This window comes from Pseudophryne corroboree, chromosome 2 (assembly GCF_028390025.1).
Source record: "Pseudophryne corroboree isolate aPseCor3 chromosome 2, aPseCor3.hap2, whole genome shotgun sequence".
Lineage (NCBI taxonomy): Eukaryota > Metazoa > Chordata > Amphibia > Anura > Myobatrachidae > Pseudophryne > Pseudophryne corroboree.
In genome coordinates, this window is record NC_086445.1 from 936,597,835 (window position 1) to 936,616,348 (window position 18,514).

Consider the following 18,514-nt stretch of genomic DNA (forward strand, 5'->3'; position numbering starts at 1 on the left):
TTGGGGCAGTGCTTTCTCAGATGGGAGTGTCAGATAATCGCCTTCATCCCTGTGCTTACTTTTCCCGTAAATTTTCGCCTGCCGAGATGAATTATGACGTGGGTAACCGGGAATTGTTGGCTATTAAGGATGCACTCGAGGAGTGGAGACACTGGCTTGAGGGGCTAAGTTTGTGGTCTCAATTCTCACTGACCATAAGAATCTGGCATATTTAGAGTCAGCGAAGCGTCTCAATGCCAGGCAGGCACGATGGGCTTTGTTTTTTGCTCGCTTTAATTTTTTGATAACATATCGCCCTGGGTCAAAAAACATCAAGGCTGATGCGCTCTCGCGGAGTTTTGCTCCAATCCAGGAGACCACCGAGGAGCCGTTGCCCATTGTTTCCCCATCATGTATTAAAGTGGGCATTACCCAGGACCTCTTATCATTAGTCCTTAGAGCACAGGAGCAGGCTCCTCCAGACCTTCCGGTAGGTCTTTTGTTTGTGCCTCCTAGGTTAAGACAGCGAGTGTTCCTGGAATTCCATGCCAAGAAGTCTGCAGGTCACCCGGGTATTGCCAGAACTCGGGAGTTGCTATCTAGGGCGGTGTGGTGGCCCTCGGTGGCTAAGGATGTGGATCAGTGGGTTCGGGCATGTGACATCTGTGCCCGAAATAAGACTCCTAGAGGGGTTCCTGTTGGCCCACTACATCCACTCTCTATCCCATCTAAGCCATGGACCCACATTTCAATGGATTTTGTGGTGGACTTGCCCAAATCCTCGGGGATGACAGCCATCTGGGTTGTCGTTGACAGGTTTTCGAAGATGGCGCACTTCGTTCCACTGGTTGGGCTGCCATCGGCCAGACGCCTGTCTGAATTATTTATGCTGCATGTTGTGCGTCTCCACGGGTTGCCACTTGATGTGGTCTCTGACCGCGGATCCCAGTTTGTGGCCAAATTCTGGAGGGCATTTTGTTCCGATCTCCAGATTTCTGTCAGCTTGTCGTCGGGCTACCATCCGCAGTCTAATGGGCAGACTGAAAGGGTGAACCAGTCCTTGGAGCAGTTCCTCAGGTGTTATGTCTCCAAGTGTCAGACTGACTGGGTTGCTCATCTGTCCATGGCGGAGTTTGCCTATAACAACGCGGCTCACTCTGCTACAGGGATCTCTCCCTTCCTTTGTGTGTATGGGCATCATCCTAAGGCCAATTCTTTTGACCCCCTGGACTCCACGCCTGGTGGTTCCTCTGTGGTTTCGGTCCTTAGAGGTATTTGGCGGAAAGTGAAGAAAGCCCTTGTGTCTGTGTCATTAGTGACCAAAAGGGTTTTTGATAAGCGGAAAAGACCCTGCAGCTTCAAATTAGGAGACTTCGTCTGGTTGTCTACCAAGAATTTGAAGTTGAGACAGCCATCTCATAAGTTAGGCCCCCGGTTCATCGGCCCTTATAAGATCACCAGGGTTATCAATCCGGTGGCATTTCAGTTAGATCTGCCCCGTTCTTTGGGTATCAATAAAACATTTCATTGTTCCCTTTTAAAACGGGCGATTAGTAATCCTTCTTCCAGTGGAAGACCTTCCCCTCTTCTGATACGTGGCCAGAGGGAGTTTGTTGTTGAAAGGATTCTTGACTCCAAGGTGGTTCGGGGTCGGCTGTCATTTTTGGTGCACTGGAAGGGGTATGGCCCGGAGGAGCGGTCGTGGGTGCGCAGTTGTGATCTTCATGCCCCCAGACTGATACGCTCTTTCTTCTCGCAGTTCCCCGATAAACCCGGTGGTAGGGGTTCTTTGACCCCTCGTCAGAGGGGGGGTACTGTTAGGGTCTCCTGCCCTGTGCTGCCACGTCGTCATGGCAACCGGGAGACAAGTGCTAGCGGAGTAACCTGAGCGCAGCTGATACTCCGGTTCGGGTCTTTTGCTGTGCAGTGGTTATAGGCTCTGTGCATGGCAGGGGATCCGGTGCTGGTTTTTGTGCTCACAGTCTGTGAGGTCTGAGTGGGGCGTGGACAGCACCTGCTTTATAAGGCCTCTTTTCAGGGTAAGCAGATGCTGCTGAATCTTTGTTGGTTAGTCAGTTTCTGAAAGTTAGCCAGTACTGTGTAGCTTTGTATTTGTTTGTTGCTTACTGCAAATAGGCCTGGGGATTTGGTATTACACTCTGCCAATCCAGACCTAGCAGTAAGACTGGAGTCAGTCGTTTAGCTTGCTGGGGTTCTGTTACTACTCTGTGAACTTAGCAAGTTTGCGGCTGTATTCTAAGACTTGCCTGTCTAATCCTGTCTCACTGTGCTAGGTGTCAGGGGTCAGTTTAGTGGCAGTAAACCGAACCTGTGCACTGCAAGTGAGAATTAGGATTGTGGAGAATCTCCTTGTGTCTATCATTCCATCTCTGACCAAGGAGTTTACTGCCACACCCGTTGGTAACCCTTTAGGGTTTTGCTGTTGCCCTTAGCAACAGCATTTCGGGTTTTCTATGTATTAAAACACAACATCTTGCTTTTCACATCTGAGCAGTTCTAATACAAGGGAGATACCCAGTTCCTTAGCCTCTGGGCTTCTCTGTTCACGTTGTGTGTATTTTGTTACCCTACCACCTTCTGTGTACATTATGTCATATTCCCTAGTCTGTCTGTGAGTCCATTTGTTTTGCATAACAGTTCAAACACCAGTACATTCCTGCAGGCACTGGAGTGCATAACAGTCCTGACACCAGTACTTTCCTGCAGGCACTGGTGTGCATAACACTTACGGGTGACGTCAGTGGGTGTGCGGCGACGGGGCGGGTGTGCAGTCCCAGCCCGGGAACCGCTTTTTCTTGTTTGGTGGGCACTATAAAGGTATGTGTTGCACTTGTTGTTATAATCCTGATGACAATATTTTAAATATTGAAACGTTGATTGATTGAACTATACAGTCTCCGCCTGTCATTTTTTGCTGATCACCGTGGCTCGAGTGCCGCACCTGCGCTTGTTACATATCCTTTACCTGTGAGGGCACCGGCTCAAGTTTTCTATGCTATGGGGAGTGCCGGACTTTGGAACTTTTATATATATATATATATATTATATAAAGTCCAAAGGTGCGGCACTCCTAGCCGCTTCAATAAAGGACAACAGCAGGGCATGCGTGTAGACAACATTTCAATGCCTTTAATGCGGCATTGTCATCATGTCTTTTTTTGTTGCAATTGAAACGTTGTCTACACACATGCCCTGCTGTTGTCCTTTATTCAAGCCGCTAGGAGTGCCGCACCCTTGGACTTTATGTGATTATTACTTGTGGAGGCACACGGCGCAGTCATGCGGTCTTAATGGGAGAGTCGGGCACTCTGGTGTGTGTGTGTGTGTGTGTGTGTGTGTGTGTGTGTGTGTGTGTGTGTGTGTGTGTGTGTGTGCGTGTGTGTGTGGTGATGTGCACCGGAAATTTTTCGGGTTTTGGTTTTGGATTCGGTTCCGCGGCCGTGTTTTGGATTCGGATGCGTTTTGGCAAAGCCTCCCTGAAAATTTTTTGTCGGATTCGGGTGTGTTTTGGATTCGGGTGTTTTTTTACAAAAAAAAAACTCAAAAACAGCTTAAATCATAGAATTTGGGGTCATTTTGATCCCATAGTATTATTAACCTCAATAACCATAATTTCCACTCATTTTCAGTCTATTCTGAACACCTCACACCTCACAATATTATTTTTAGTCCTAAAATTTGCACCGAGGTCGCTGGATGACTAAGCTAAGCGACCCAAGTGGCCGACACAAACACCTGGCCCATCTAGGAGTGGCACTGCAGTGTCAGACAGGATGGCACTTCCAAAAATAGTCCCCAAACAGCACATGATGCAAAGTAAAATGAAAGAAAAAAGAGGTGCAGGCATCGCAACCGACACAATTGGACTCTCCTTGGGGATTTGTGATTTATAAGAACGCACAGTTCTTTGCTGTGCTTTTGCCATCTTAACTCTTTTAAGTTTTCTAGCAGGAGGATGAGTGCTTCCATCCTCATGTGAAGCTGAACCACTAGCCTTGAACATAGGCCAGGCCCTCAGCCGTTCCTTGCCACTCCGTGTCGTAAATGGCACATTGGCAAGTTTACGCTTCTCCTCAGATGATTTTGATTTAGATTTTTGGGTCATTTTACTGAGCTTTATTTTTTTGGATTTTACATGCTCTCTACTATGACATTGGGCATCGGCCTTGGCAGACGACGTTGATGGCATTTCATCGTCTCGGCCATGACTAGTGGCAGCAGCTTCAGCATGAGGTGGAAGTGGATCTTGATCTTTCCCTATTTTACCCTCCACATTTTTGTTCTCCATTTTTTAATGTGTGGAATTATACGCCAGTAATATATCAATAGCAATGGCCTACTACTATATATACTGCGCACAACTAAAATGCACCATAGGTATGGATGGATAGTATACTTGACGACACAGAGGTAGGTAGAGCAGTGGCCTACTGTACCGTACTGCTATATATTATATACTGGGGGTCAGCAAAATTATGCACTGTCCTACTACTATATATATACTGTGCACAACTTAAATGCACCACAGGTATGGATGGATAGTATACTTGACGACACAGAGGTAGGTAGAGCAGTGGCCTACTGTACCGTACTGCTATATATTTTATACTGGTGGTCAGCAAAATTATGCACTGTCCTACTACTATATATATACTGCGCACAACTTAAATGCACCACAGGTATGGATGGATAGTATACTTGACGACACAGAGGTAGGTAGAGCAGTGGCCTACTGTATCGTACTGCTATATATTATATACTGATGGTCAGCAAAATTATGCACTGTCCTTCTACTATATATATACTGCGCACAACTTAAATGCACCACAGGTATGGATGGATAGTATACTTGACGACACAGAGGTAGGTAGAGCAGTGGCCTACTGTACCGTACTGCTATATATTATATACTGGTGGTCAGCAAAAGTATGCACTGTCCTACTACTATATATATACTGCGCACAACTTAAATGCACCACAGGTATGGATGGATAGTATACTTGACGACACAGAGGTAGGTAGAGCAGTGGCCTACTGTACCGTACTGCTATATATTATATACTGGTGGTCAGCAAAATTATGCACTGTCCTACTACCATATATATACAGCGCACAACTTAAATGCACCACAGGTATGGATAGTATACTTGACGACACAGAGGTAGGTAGAGCAGTGGCCTACTGTACTGTACTGCTATGTATTATATACTGGTGGTCAGCAAACTGTGCAAAACTGAAATTCACCACAGGTATGGATGGATGGTATACTTGACGACACAGAGGTAGATAGAGCAGTGGCCTACTGTACCGTACTGCTATATATTATATACTGGTGGTCAGCAAACTGTGCAAAACTGAAATGCACCACAGGTATGGATGGACAGTATACTTGACGACACAGAGGTAGGTAGAGCAGTGGCCTACTGTACCGTACTGCTATATAGTATATACTGGTGGTCAGCAAACTGTGCAAAACTGAAATGCACCACAGGTATGGATGGATAGTATACTTGACGACACAGAGGTAGGTAGAGCAGTGGCCTACTGTACCGTACTGCTATATAGTATATACTGGTGGTCAGCAAACTGTGCAAAACTGAAATGCACCACAGGTATGGATGGATAGTATACTTGACAACACAGAGGTAGGTAGAGCAGTGGCCTACTGTACTGTACTGCTATATAGTATATACTGGTGGTCAGCAAACTGTGCAAAACTGAAATGCACCACAGGTATGGATGGATAGTATACTTGACGACACAAAGGTAGGTAGAGCAGTGGCCTACTGTACCGTACTGCTATATAGTATATACTGGTGGTCAGCAAACTGTGCAAAACTGAAATGCACCACAGGTATGGATGGATAGTATACTTGACGACACAGAGGTAGGTAGAGCAGTGGCCTACTGTACCGTACTGCTATATATTATATACTGGTGGTCAGCAAACTGTGCAAAACTGAAATGCACCACAGGTATGGATGGATAGTATACTTGACGACACAGTGGTAGGTAGAGCAGTGGCCTACTGTACTGTACTGCTATATAGTATATACTGGTGGTCAGCAAACTGTGCAAAACTGAAATGCACCACAGGTATGGATGGATAGTATACTTGACGACACAGAGGTAGGTAGAGCAGTGGACTACTGTACCGTACTGCTATATATATAGTTATACTGGTGGTCAGCAAAATTCTGCACTGTCCTCCTACTATATACTACAATGCAGCACAGATATGGAGCGTTTTTCAGGCAGAGAACGTATAATACTGGTGGTCACTGGTCACTGGTCAGCAAAACTCTGCACTGTCCTCCTACTATATAATACTGCTGGTCCCCTGTCCCCACAATAAAGCAATTAGTACACTGAGCACAGATATTTGCAGCACACTGAGCACAGTCAGATATGGAGCGTTTTTCAGGCAGAGAACGTAGATATTTGCACTTGCAGCACACTGAGCACAGATATTTGCAGCACACTTAGCACAGATATTTGCAGCACAATTTGCAGCCCACTGAACATAGAAACTGAGAGGACGCCAGCCACGTCCTCTCACGATCATCTCCAATGCACGAGTGAAAAATGGCGGCGACGCGCGGCTCCTTATATAGAATACGAATCTCGCGAGAATCCGACCGCGGGATGATGACGTTCGGGCGCGCTCAGGTTAACCGAGCAAGGCGGGAGGATCCGAGTCTGCCTCGGACCCGTGTAAAATGGGTGAAGTTCGGGGGGGTTCGGATCCCGAGGATCCGAACCCGCTCATCACTAATAAATATATATATATATGTATATATATAAGCAAAAAGAAAGGACCGGCACTCCTCCTCCCGGGTTCAATGCTTGGGTGCCCTCCTAGCGAGTAGGATACAGGGTAACAAAAATAGGCGGCACTCCAAGTCTGTAGTAAATTTCAAGTGTATTACACACAAAACTAATTCCAACGTTTCGGGGTCCAAGCGCCCCTTTGTCAAGGTGAACACTGTTCACCTTGACAAAGGGGCGCTTGGACCCCGAAACGTTGGAATTAGTTTTGTGTGTAATACACTTGAAATTTACTACAGACTTGGAGTGCCGCCTATTTTTGTTACCCTGTATGTATATATATATATATATATATATATATATATATGTATATATGTGTGTATGTATATATATATATATATAATTGAACCCATTATAATTCATTTTTCATTAAGTTGGTGGCACAGTGGAAATTTGTGGGGCAGTGGGTGATAAAAACTTAATTGGTTCCCCCTTCTACAGCCCCGCCCACACACCCAGAAATGGCTTCGTGTCAGCATTGCAGAAGAAGTCCGCACTTGGGACGGGCGCCCAGCATCCACTACGGACTACGAGAAATAGATTTACCGGTAAGTAAAATCTTATTTTCTCTAACGTCCTAGTGGATGCTGGGGACTCCGTAAGAACCATGGGGATTATACCAAAGCTCCCAAACGGGCGGGAGAGTGCGGATGACTCTGCAGCACCGAATGAGCAAACACAAGGTCCTCCTCAGCCAGGGTATCAAACTTGTAGAACTTTGCAAAGGTGTTTGAACCTGACCAAGTAGCCGCTCGGCAAAGCTGTAATGCCGAGACCCCTCGTGCAGCCGCCCAAGAAGAGCTCACCTTCCTTGTGGAATGGGCCTTAACTGATTTAGGCAGCGGCAATCCAGCCGCAGAATGAGCCTGCTGAATCGTGTTACAGATCCAGCGAGCAATAGTTTGCTTTGAAGCAGGCGCCCCAAGCTTGTTGGAAGCATACAGTATAAACAAAGATTCTGTTTTCCTGACCTTAGCCGTTCTGGCTACATAAACCTTCAAAGCCCTGACTACATCCAGTGACTCGGAATCCTCCAAGTCAGTAGTAGCCACAGGCACCACAATAGGTTGGTTTAAATGAAAGGATGAAACCACTTTCGGCAGAAATTGTGGGCGGGTCCGCAATTCTGCTCTATCCGCATGGAAAACCAGATAAGGGCTTTTATGTGACAAAGCCGCCAATTCTGAGACACGCCTAGCCGAAGCCAAGGCTAATAGCATGACCACCTTCCACGTGAGATATTTTACTTCCACCGTTTTGAGTGGTTCAAACCAGTGTGATTTCAGGAAACTCAACACCACGTTAAGATCCTAAGGTGCCACTGGAGGCACAAAAGGGGGCTGAATATGCAGCACTCCCTTTACAAACGTCTGAACTTCAGGCAGAGAAGCCAGTTCTTTTTGAAAGAAAATGGATAAGGCCGAAATCTGAACCTTAATGGAACCCAATTTAAGGCCCAAAGTCACTCCCGACTGTAGGAAGTGAAGGAAAAGGCCCAGCTGGAATTCCTCCATAGGGGCATTCCTGGCCTCACACCAAGCCACATATTTTCGCCATATACAGTGATAATGTTGAGCCGCCAGATCCTTCCTAGCCTCTATCAGCGTAGGAATGACCTCATCCGGAATGCCTTTTTCTGCTAGGATCCGGTGTTCAACCGCCATGCCGTCAAATGCAGCCGCGGTAAGTCTTGGAACAGACAGGGCCCCTGTTGCACAAGTCCTGTCCTAGAGGCAGAGGCCACGGGTCCTCTGTGAGCATTTCTTGCAGATCTGGATACCAAGTCCTTCTTGACCAATCCGGAACAAAGAGTATTGTTCTCACTCCTCTTTTCCTTATGATTCTCAGCACCTTGGGTATGAGAGGAAGAGGAGGAAATACATAGACCGACGGGAACACCCACGGTGTCACCAGTGCGTCCACAGCTATCGCCTGAGGGTCTCTTGACCTGGCGCAATATCTCTGCAGCTTTTTGTTGAGGCGGGATGCCATCATGTCCACCTGTGGCAGTTCCCACCGACTTGCAATCTGCATGAAGACTTCTTGATGAAGTCCCCACTCTCCCGGTTGGAGGTCGTGCCTGCTGAGGAAGTCTGCTTCCCAGTTGTCCACTCCCGGAATGAACACTGCTGACAGTGCGCTTACGTGATTCTCCGCCCAGCGAAGAATTCTGGTGGCTTCTACCATCGCCACCCTGCTCCTTGTGCCGCCTTGGCGGTTTACATGAGCCACTGCGGTGATATTGTCTGACTGAATCAGAACCGGTTGGTCGCGAAGCAGGGACTCCGCTTGACGTAGGGCGTTGTATATGGCCCTTAGTTCCAGGATGTTGATGTGAAGGCAAGTCTCCTGACTTGACCACAGCCCTTGGAAATTTCTTCCCTGTGTGACTGCCCCCCACCCTCGGAGGCTTGCATCCGTGGTCACCAGGACCCAGTCCTGAATGCCGAATCTGCGACCTTCGAGAAGGTGAGCACTCTGCAGCCACCACAGGAGAGACACCCTGGCCCTGGGGGATAGGGTGATTAACCGATGCATCTGAAGATGTGATCCGGACCACTTGTCCAGTAAGTCCCATTGGAAGGTCCTCGCATGGAACCTGCCAAAGGGAAGGGCCTCGTATGATGCCACCATCCTTCCCAGGACTCGAGTGCAGTGATGCACTGACACCTGTTTTGGTTTTAAAAGATTCCTGACCAGTGTCACGAGCTCCTGAGCTCTCTCTATCAGGAGATAAACCCTTTTCTGGTCTGTGTCTAGGATCATGCCTAGGAGAGGCAGATGAGCTGTAGGAACCAACTGCGACTTTGGAATATATAGAATCCAGCCGTGTTGCCGTTACACTTCCAGAGAAAGTTATACGCTGTTCAGCAACTGCTCTCTTGATCTCGCTTTTATGAGGAGATCGTCCAAGTACGTGATAATAGTGACACCTTGCTTCCGCAGGAGCACCATCATTTCCGCCATTACCTTGGTGAATATTCTCGGGGCCGTGGAGAGACCAAACGGCAACGTCTGAAATTGGTAATGACAATCCCGTACCACAATTCTGAGGTACGTCTGATGAGGTGGATAAATGGGGACATGAAGGTATGCATCCTTTATGTCCAGAGTCACCATAAAATCTCCCCCTTTCAGGCTTGCAATGACCGCTCTTAGCGATTCCATCTTGAACTTGAACCTTTTCAGGTATATGTTCAGGGATTTTAAATTCAATATGGGTCTGACCGAACCGCCTGGTTCCGGGACTCCAACATGGTCCAATATTAACCCCCTCTTTGTTGAAGGAGGGGAACCTTAACCACCACCTGTTGAAGATACAATTTGTGAATTGCAGTTAACACTGTTTCCCTCTCGTGGGGGGAAGTCGGCAGGGCCGTCGGTGAGGGGGCATCTCCTCAAAGTCCAGCTTGTATCCCTGAGACACAATATCTATTGCCCAGGGATCTAACAGGGAGTGAACCCACTTGTGGCTGAACTTACGAAGGCGTGCCCCCACCGGGCCTAGCTCCGCCTGTGGAGCCCCAGCGACATGCGGTGGATTTTGTAGAGGCCGGGGAGGACTTCTGTTCCTGGGAACTAGCTGTGTTGTGCAGCTTCTTTCCTCTGCCCCCGCCTCTGGCAAGAAAGGACGCACCTCGGACTTTCTTGTTTCTTTGTTCGAAAGGCTGCATTTGATAATGTCGTGCTTTCCTAGGCTGTGCAGGAATATAAGGCAAAATATCAGAATTACCAGCTATAGCTGTGGAGACCAGGTCCGAGAACCCTTCTCCACACAATCCTCAGCCTTCCATATGCCTCTTAAGTCGGCATCATCTGTCCATTGCATATTCTACAGGACACGTCAAGCAGAAATCGACATAGCTTTGACTCTAGGACCCAGTAGACTCATGTCTCTTTGGGCATGTTTTATATATATATATCTCTTTAAGACAGCATCTTTTATAAATATATCTCTATATATACATATATATATATATATATATATATATATATATATATACATACTAGGGTCTCAATCTCTGCTGATAAGGTACCTGTCCACGCTGCCACAGCGCTATAAACCCATGCCGACACAATCGCCGGTCTGAGTAGTGTACCAGAATGTGCACGCTATCTGCAGAATCCCTGAGAATAGCTGTTACGTCAGGGCTACCTTTTGGGCAAACGTGACACCCTAGGGGAAGATTCCCATCGTATCCTGGCCCTAGTGGGGAAAGGATACAGCCTGAGAATTCTCTTGTGGGAAGCTGCCGTCTCTTGTCTGGAGATTCCCGCTCTTTTTCATCATGAGAGGAGGGAAATTTACCTCAGCTTTCTTCCCCTTAAACATGTGTACCCTCGTGTGAGGGACAGATGAGTCATCAGTGATATGCAAATAATCTTTTATTACAATAATCATATATTGAATACTTTTCTGCCATTTTGGCTGTAACTTTGTGTAATACCCTGGAACTGCAAGCACAAATCAACTGTAGCACTACAGGTGCCAGCATGGCTGTGTAATATAGAACAGAGCCAGCAGCCTACAGCTTGCAGCACAGAAGGAGTTAGCAGCCCAGCTCACAGCAATACAGATCAGTCTGCAAAATGCAAAGGGCATGACTCACCCATTTGCAGACTCAGAGCGGGAAACTGAGAGCGGGAAACTCAGAGCGGGAGATCCCAGATGGAATGTGTCCCTGGGAATGCAAGGTTATAAAAAGATTGTCCTGCAGTGAGAGAGCACTAGTCATGGGCAAAGTGATTCACTGAACTGAGTTGAGACACATGACTCAGTTCAGTGAAGTGTCTCGAGTCAGTGTCTCGGCACATGAGTCATGACTCATTTGTATTGGAATGTATTGCAGAGACTGCACATGAATCAGTGAGTTGCCAGTGCTGGCAGATCAGTGCTGGACTCATGGAGGGAGTTATTCAGCTGCAGTGACTGTGCAGTGCATCTGGGGGAGGCAGTTGCTTATGCACTGATTGTTAATAATATATTAACATAGATTCAGTGTTATGTTGATATATTATTAATAACCACTTATTGCATACTAGTTACGGAATATGCACATTACTTCTGGCTGAGGAGAGAAAGCTTAATAGCCATGAAACACATCATTCAGTCTGTTACTAAACCAAATAAAAACATTTTTTTTTTTTACTTTGCATACTTTGCTAATTAGATAATTTTAGGTGGGCTTGTATTTATTATATTATCCACTATCTAGCCTCCAGGGAGTTTGCCACCCACACTCACATTGAGCAGGAACAGTGAGTTGAGTTCACTGAGCTGAGAGCCCTGTACCACAGGGGCTCCACCTCCTGCAGGCTTATGCTGCATGAATCAGATCCATCCACTGAGTCACTGAGTCTACACAGTGTACAACTGTCTCAACTCACTGGCAGACTCAGGATGAATCATGATTCATGACATGACTCAGGCACAGCAGCACAGCACTCACTGACTGGTGAGTCGTGACTGCTCCCTCCCCCCTCCCACTGGGTGTCACCTGGTATAGCCTCTGGCCAATCACAGCTAATGTCCTACACAACACCCAGCAGAAGATTTAGCACAGCAGTATGCACAGGAGCCAGTAGTACCAGAAGTAGCAGCAAGTGTTTGGACATCTGGACTAATAGGACAGTGATTATATCACAGAAAGGTGAGAAGCATGACCACACATGCTCACTCACAGACACACATAGACTTTGGCCAGGCAGTGCAGATGCTATTTTTTTTATTAGATCTGTATTGCTGGGCTGTGTTGTACTTTTAACTTTCATTTTACAGCATCAGATTCAGGAAATGAAAATCCAGTGAGTGAGACAGTGAGAAGCCTAATGCTGGCTCTATTCTGTCTGTGTCTGACTCCTCCTTCCTGATGAACTAATCTTTGCCAAAGCTGTGAACTGAATGAACTAGTTCACTTTGAAGATTAGTTCATTTTGAACTAATCATTCATGAACTACCCATCACTATTACACTGCAGTAGGTGAAGCTCCTCGGCAGCAGCAGCTGTAATGGAACATCTCAGCAGCTGAGGAGGACAGAGAAGAGACAGGTAAATGCTGTACTACTACTCCAATGTTTTTTTTGCGGTTGTGAGAACAGTGTGTGGGGGCCCCGGGACGATTGCCCCTTCCGCCCCGCCGTTAATCTGGTTCTGGTGGTGTGAAAGGATTTTCTATGGTTTGCGCACTGCGTTGTAACGTGTTCTACAGTCACAGCCATGGATTAGCAGGGCCCAGTCACTGATGCAGCAGGTGTCATCTGTTCTGGGTAAGTCAAGTGGCATCTCCTCCTGCTATGTGTATATAGGAGGACCCATGTTGGACTGTACTGTGTAATTTATAAATCAAGAGAAGTGGCAGCAAGGGACATGTCTGCATGTGGGCACACTGCACACCAAGCTTACAGCACGGACTGTATACACTAGAGCGATAATACATTCGGCCCGATTTATCGGATGAAATCAGGCATTTTGTAGGTGTTTCCGATCCGATCCAATGCGCATTCCTGTGAGCATTGGATCGGATCCTCCAGATTGAATGTGCTACGCATTGAATCAGGTCCGACCTGGGAGCATGGCTGGGATTGCCCAGGATCACCCAAGATACATCGTATGCAAAAGGACAGCATACAATGTATCTTGGGCGATCCTGTCCTCTATGGGAGGCTGCCGGGGTGGTCGCCTGCGATCGCCTGAGACATGTGGTCGCATAAGTGTATGGGGCCCTTTATTCTGTAGTTACTGCAGATAGATTGCCCTCACTGGGGAGTAAACAGAACCGTTGTGTCTATATGCTGGGTTGAACTTACTGAGGCACCATGCCTGTGCATAATATCACTGTTACATGATACTATAAAAAGTCATGTACTCCAACTCAGGGACTGCACTTGGAGATTGGAGCCACTAGGTGTCTCCCTACAGAGCAGCAGCTCCCAGGACAGTGTCTTCTTCTTGCCTCTTTCATTGCTTGCAGCAGCAGAAGGCATGCTGGGATACTGAGTACAGCTCACACGTGTGTGTATACTGTGCCTGGGACAAGCTGAGCTTAGGGTACAGCCGGTGCGGGTGTGCAGTGACTGTCAGGACAGGTGAGGGCGTGCAGCCATTAGTTAGCTAAGTGCACATTATACATCTTATCACTGATCTCTTCCTTCAGTCTCTGTCTCCAGTATACTCTGTAAGTCTGTCACATGCAGGAAGTGTGCAGGGTCTCCTGTACTTTTTTTTTTTTTTTATATGTAACAGAGAAATCTATAATTTGTTACTTTATATAATAGCAGCAGCAGTTTTGCAGACAAGTCTGCACATACTGTCAATTCAATAATGTGCCAGCGTATTACACAGCAACTTACTGTACAGAATGTCATTCACATCAGTCCCTGACACGCTGGAGCCCTGAATGTGTTTGGACTACGAGGCTGAAGTTAGCTTCTTATTCGGCCAGCTTCTTATTCACTTCTTATTCAAGCTCCAGCTTCTTATTCACTTCTTATTCGAACTCCAGCTTCTTATTCAGATCATTCAGTTTCGCAAGGGTTAATAAGTCTTCTGTCACAAATTTGACACCTGAAATCAACAGAGTAGGGTCCCTTGCATATGACCCACTTGTATTTTGCCTGGCCCAACACTGTTTTGGGCATGAAATACACTGGCAAAGTGGGCACACACACCATATTTTCCATTTTGAATAAGTAGCTGTAGTTTTGCAAGGGTTAACCAGTCTTGGGCCACAAATTTGACACCTGAAATCAACAGAGGGTGGTCAGTTACATATGACCCACTTGTATTTTGTTTGGCCCAACACTGTTTTGGGCATGAAATACACTGGCAAAGTGGGCACACACACACCATATTTTCCATTTTGAACAAGTAGCTGTAGTTTTACAAGGGTTAACCAGTCTTGGGCCACAAATTTGACACCTGAAATCAACAGAGGGTGGTCAGTTACATATGACCCACTTGTATTTTGCTTGGCCCAACGCTGTTTTGGGCATGAAATACACTGGCAAAGTGGGCACACACACCATGTTTTGCTATTTTGAATAAGTAGCTGTAGTTTTGCAAGGGTTAACCAGTCTTGGGCCACAAATTTGACACCTGAAATCAACAGAGGGTGGTCACTTACATATGACCCACTTATATTTTGCTTGGCCCAACGCTGTTTTGGGCATGAAATACACTGGCAAAGTGGGCACAAACACCATTTTATAAATTGCCATTTTGAATAAGTAGCTGTAGTTTTGCAAGGGTTAACCAGTCTTGGGCCACAAATTTGACCCCTGAAATCAACAGAGTGGTCACTTGCATGTGACCCACTTGTATTTTGCCTGGCCCAACGCTGTTTTGGGCATGAAATACACTGGCAAAGTGGGCACACACACCATATTTTGCCATTTTGAATAAGTAGCTGTAGTTTTGCAAGGGTTAACCAGTCTTGGGCCACAAATTTGACACCTGAAATCAACAGAGGGTGGTCATTTACATATGACCCACTTGTATTTTGCTTGGCCCAACGCTGTTTTGGGCATGAAATACACTGGCAAAGTGGGCACAGACACCATTTTATAAATTGCCATTTTGAATAAGTAGCTGTAGTTTTGCAAGGGTTAACTAGTCTTGGGCCACAAATTTGACCCCTGAAATCAACAGAGGGTGGTCACTTACATATCACCCACTTGTATTTTGTTTGGCCCAACGCTGTTTTGGGCATGAAATACACTGGCAAAGTGGGCACACACACCATATTTTGCCATTTTGAATAAGTAGCTGTAGTTTTGCAAAGGTTAACTAGTCTTGGGCCACAAATTTGACACCTGAAATCAACAGAGGGTGGTCACTTACATATCACCCACTTGTATTTTGTTTGGCCCAACGCTGTTTTGGGCATGAAATACACTGGCAAAGTGGGCACACACACCATATTTTACCATTTTGAATAAGTAGCTGTAGTTTTGCAAGGGTTAACTAGTCTTGGCCACAAATTTTACACCTGAAATCAGGAGCTTGCAATACAAGCTCTGCGCACAAAGCTTTTCTTAAATACTGCAAAGTAGTGTCTGCGGGCCTAGGGGGTAATTCAGACTGCATCACTGCAGCGGCAACGATCACAGTCTGCATTACTTTGTGGAGTGCGCACTCCGGGAGCCCAGTGAGATTCTATCCGCATCTCAGGGCTTCGATCGCCTCTGCCTGATTGGCAGGCAGAGGCGGTCACGTGGTGGAAAGGGGCATGCCACCGGCTTTAGAACCACGGTCCGGACAACGGAGGCCTATCTAGACCGTGGGGGGGGGGGGCGTCCCGAGGCAGCTGAGTGGTGTTACACACAGCCTCTGCGACCCGGGATGTGGCGAGTAGCGGACTGCCAGCGTGCAGGAGCTTCGCTGGCAGGGAGCTACTCATCAGGTACAAAATCATCGACACCGTGCAATGGTTTTGTACCTGTGCGAGGGGGGGGCTAGGGCCAGTCATGCGGGGCGAACTAGCCCTGTGCTGGGCATCCACCCGCATGTCAGTACATGATTGTAGATGTGCTACATTTAGCACATCTGTGATTAGATCTTGTCTGGGGACTGTTTCCTCAGACATTCATTGAAGGATGCTGCCCTGTGGCAAATTCGCGCATGAACCTACGCAGTGGCGGAACAAGACCATGGTGGGCCCAGGTGCAACAAAATGCGTTGCCCCAGCCCCCCAAGATCCAAAACATGTGTGTCAAAAAATAGGGCATGGTCTCAGTGAAAAGGGGTGTGGGCACACAATAGTACCACCAATTCAAATGATGCCACACAGTAGTGCAACCTTGTTACATTACACCGATTTACATTACATTACACTGAACAGTAGTACTCCTTATATACGTTACGCTACACAGTAGTGCTCCTGAAACACGTTATGCCACACAGTACTGCTTCTTATACACATTACGCCACATAGTAGAGCTCCTTCTACACGTTACGCCACACAGTAGTGCTCCTTATACACATTACAACACACAGTAGTGCCTCTTATACATGTTACGCCACACAGTAGTATTCTTAATAAACGTTATACCACACAATAGTGCTCCTGATACACGTTACTCCACCCAGTACTGCTCCTTATACGTTACGCAACACAGTAGAGCTTCTTATACACGTTACAACACACAGTAATGGTCCTTATACACTTTACGCCACACAATAGTGCTCCTTATACACGTTACGCGACACAGTGGTGCTTCTTATAGATGTTACACCACACAGTAATACCCCTTGTACAGGTTACGCCACACAGTAGAGATCCTTATACACATTACGCCACACAGTAGAGCTCCTTTTACACGTAACGCCAATATAGTAGGCACTACGGTAAAGTTTTAGGGTTAGGCTGCTGGGGGTGGGGTGAGGCACTGGGGTGGTGGCTAGGGTTAGGCTGTGGGGAGGGGAAAAGGTTAAGGTTAGCTACTAGGGAAAGGTTTAGGGATTAGGGATAATGGGGAAAATACTCACCAGAACACTACTGAGACATCGCCAATGCAATGTGATCCAGAAAAAGGCACTGCTGTCGCCGGTATAAAGTACGAAACTGCTAGATCACAAGGGACTGTTTGTTGACAGTTCTTCATGTCGACATAATGAATATCAATATGATAACTGTCGGCCAATTGTATCCAACTCCCACAAAAACTCAGGAGACTTCTCACTGTATAAAGATGGGACAATTCCTTTGTACAAGGATACACAAGGCCCATGGAGACAGATGTCCACACTATGCATCATGCAGCCAGCAGCAGCACATGCACCCTGGGTGACAACACATGACCCTGTGCCTGGCTGCCTTAGTGGGGTCACTCTATGCTGTGCTGTATGTTATATGTCACTACACAGTCACCATTACTATTTGTAGAGAGACCAGCTTACTGTAACAACCCCGCCCACCACCTCCCAATCTCCGCCCCCTCAATGTAGGCTCCGCCTCTTCGAGGTCCGCGATTCTGAGTTTGCAGGATGAAATGTACAATTAGAAAAATGTATAATAAAATAAAAATAAACACACAGCTGCCTGACCGCCTTACAAGGAATGCTGCTGCACTACCTCAGATACTCTACAGTTTAGCCGCATGGTCACGTGATGCTCCGGCTCCGGTAGCAAAAAGAAACAGCTGGGCTGCCTGTGAATGAGAGGGGAAGATGGCCCCTTCTCCTTCTCCAGACTTCTCCACTGCATCCTCCTCCCCCTCTGGCCAGACTGCAGTTCTGCACACCAGCTCAGCCTCATTCTGTTTAGGGGAACCGGCGGCTTGCAGATGGCATGTAATGAGTCAGTCTGACTCATTGTAGTGCCTCCGGCTGTGGGCCCCTTCATCGTGGAGGGGCCCTGGTGCATTGCACCGGTTGCACCGCTGCAAGTTCCACCCCTGAACCTACGATAATAGCCCATCAGTCTAAAGAATATCCTGAGTTGCGACATACATTTTAGCTTAGGCCATGTGAAGATTGCTTCCACCTTGCTGGGTTGAGGTTTAACTTACCCTTGGCATACAATATACCCCAGATACTTTGCCTCCACAGTTATGATGGCACACTTCTCCAGGTTAGCTGTGAACCCTCCCTTGTGCCTGTAGAGACTAACACTGCATCCACCTTTGGAAGGTTCGACTGGAACAAACCCACTGTGGTAGAGAAGGCTGTTGTTGCTTTGGCGGCTT

General features: G+C 47.0%; 1 protein-coding gene across 6 annotated transcripts in view; it reads left to right on the top strand.

The window, feature by feature from the left end:
• RIOX2 (ribosomal oxygenase 2) overlaps positions 1 to 18,514 on the top strand; it is a 96,632-nt gene that overhangs the window by 18,736 nt on the left and 59,382 nt on the right. For 3 of the 6 annotated variants that reach the window (XM_063956276.1, XM_063956278.1, XM_063956277.1), the window contains exon 1: positions 13,729 to 13,915. The exons of 1 other annotated variant lie outside the window; for it this stretch is intronic. The gene's annotated coding sequence lies outside the window, so the exon portion shown is untranslated. Of the gene's footprint in view, positions 1 to 12,390; positions 12,480 to 12,820; positions 12,879 to 13,728; positions 13,916 to 18,514 lie in introns of those variants that run through there. 2 more of the 6 variants (XM_063956280.1, XM_063956281.1) reach the window with 2 other exon arrangements.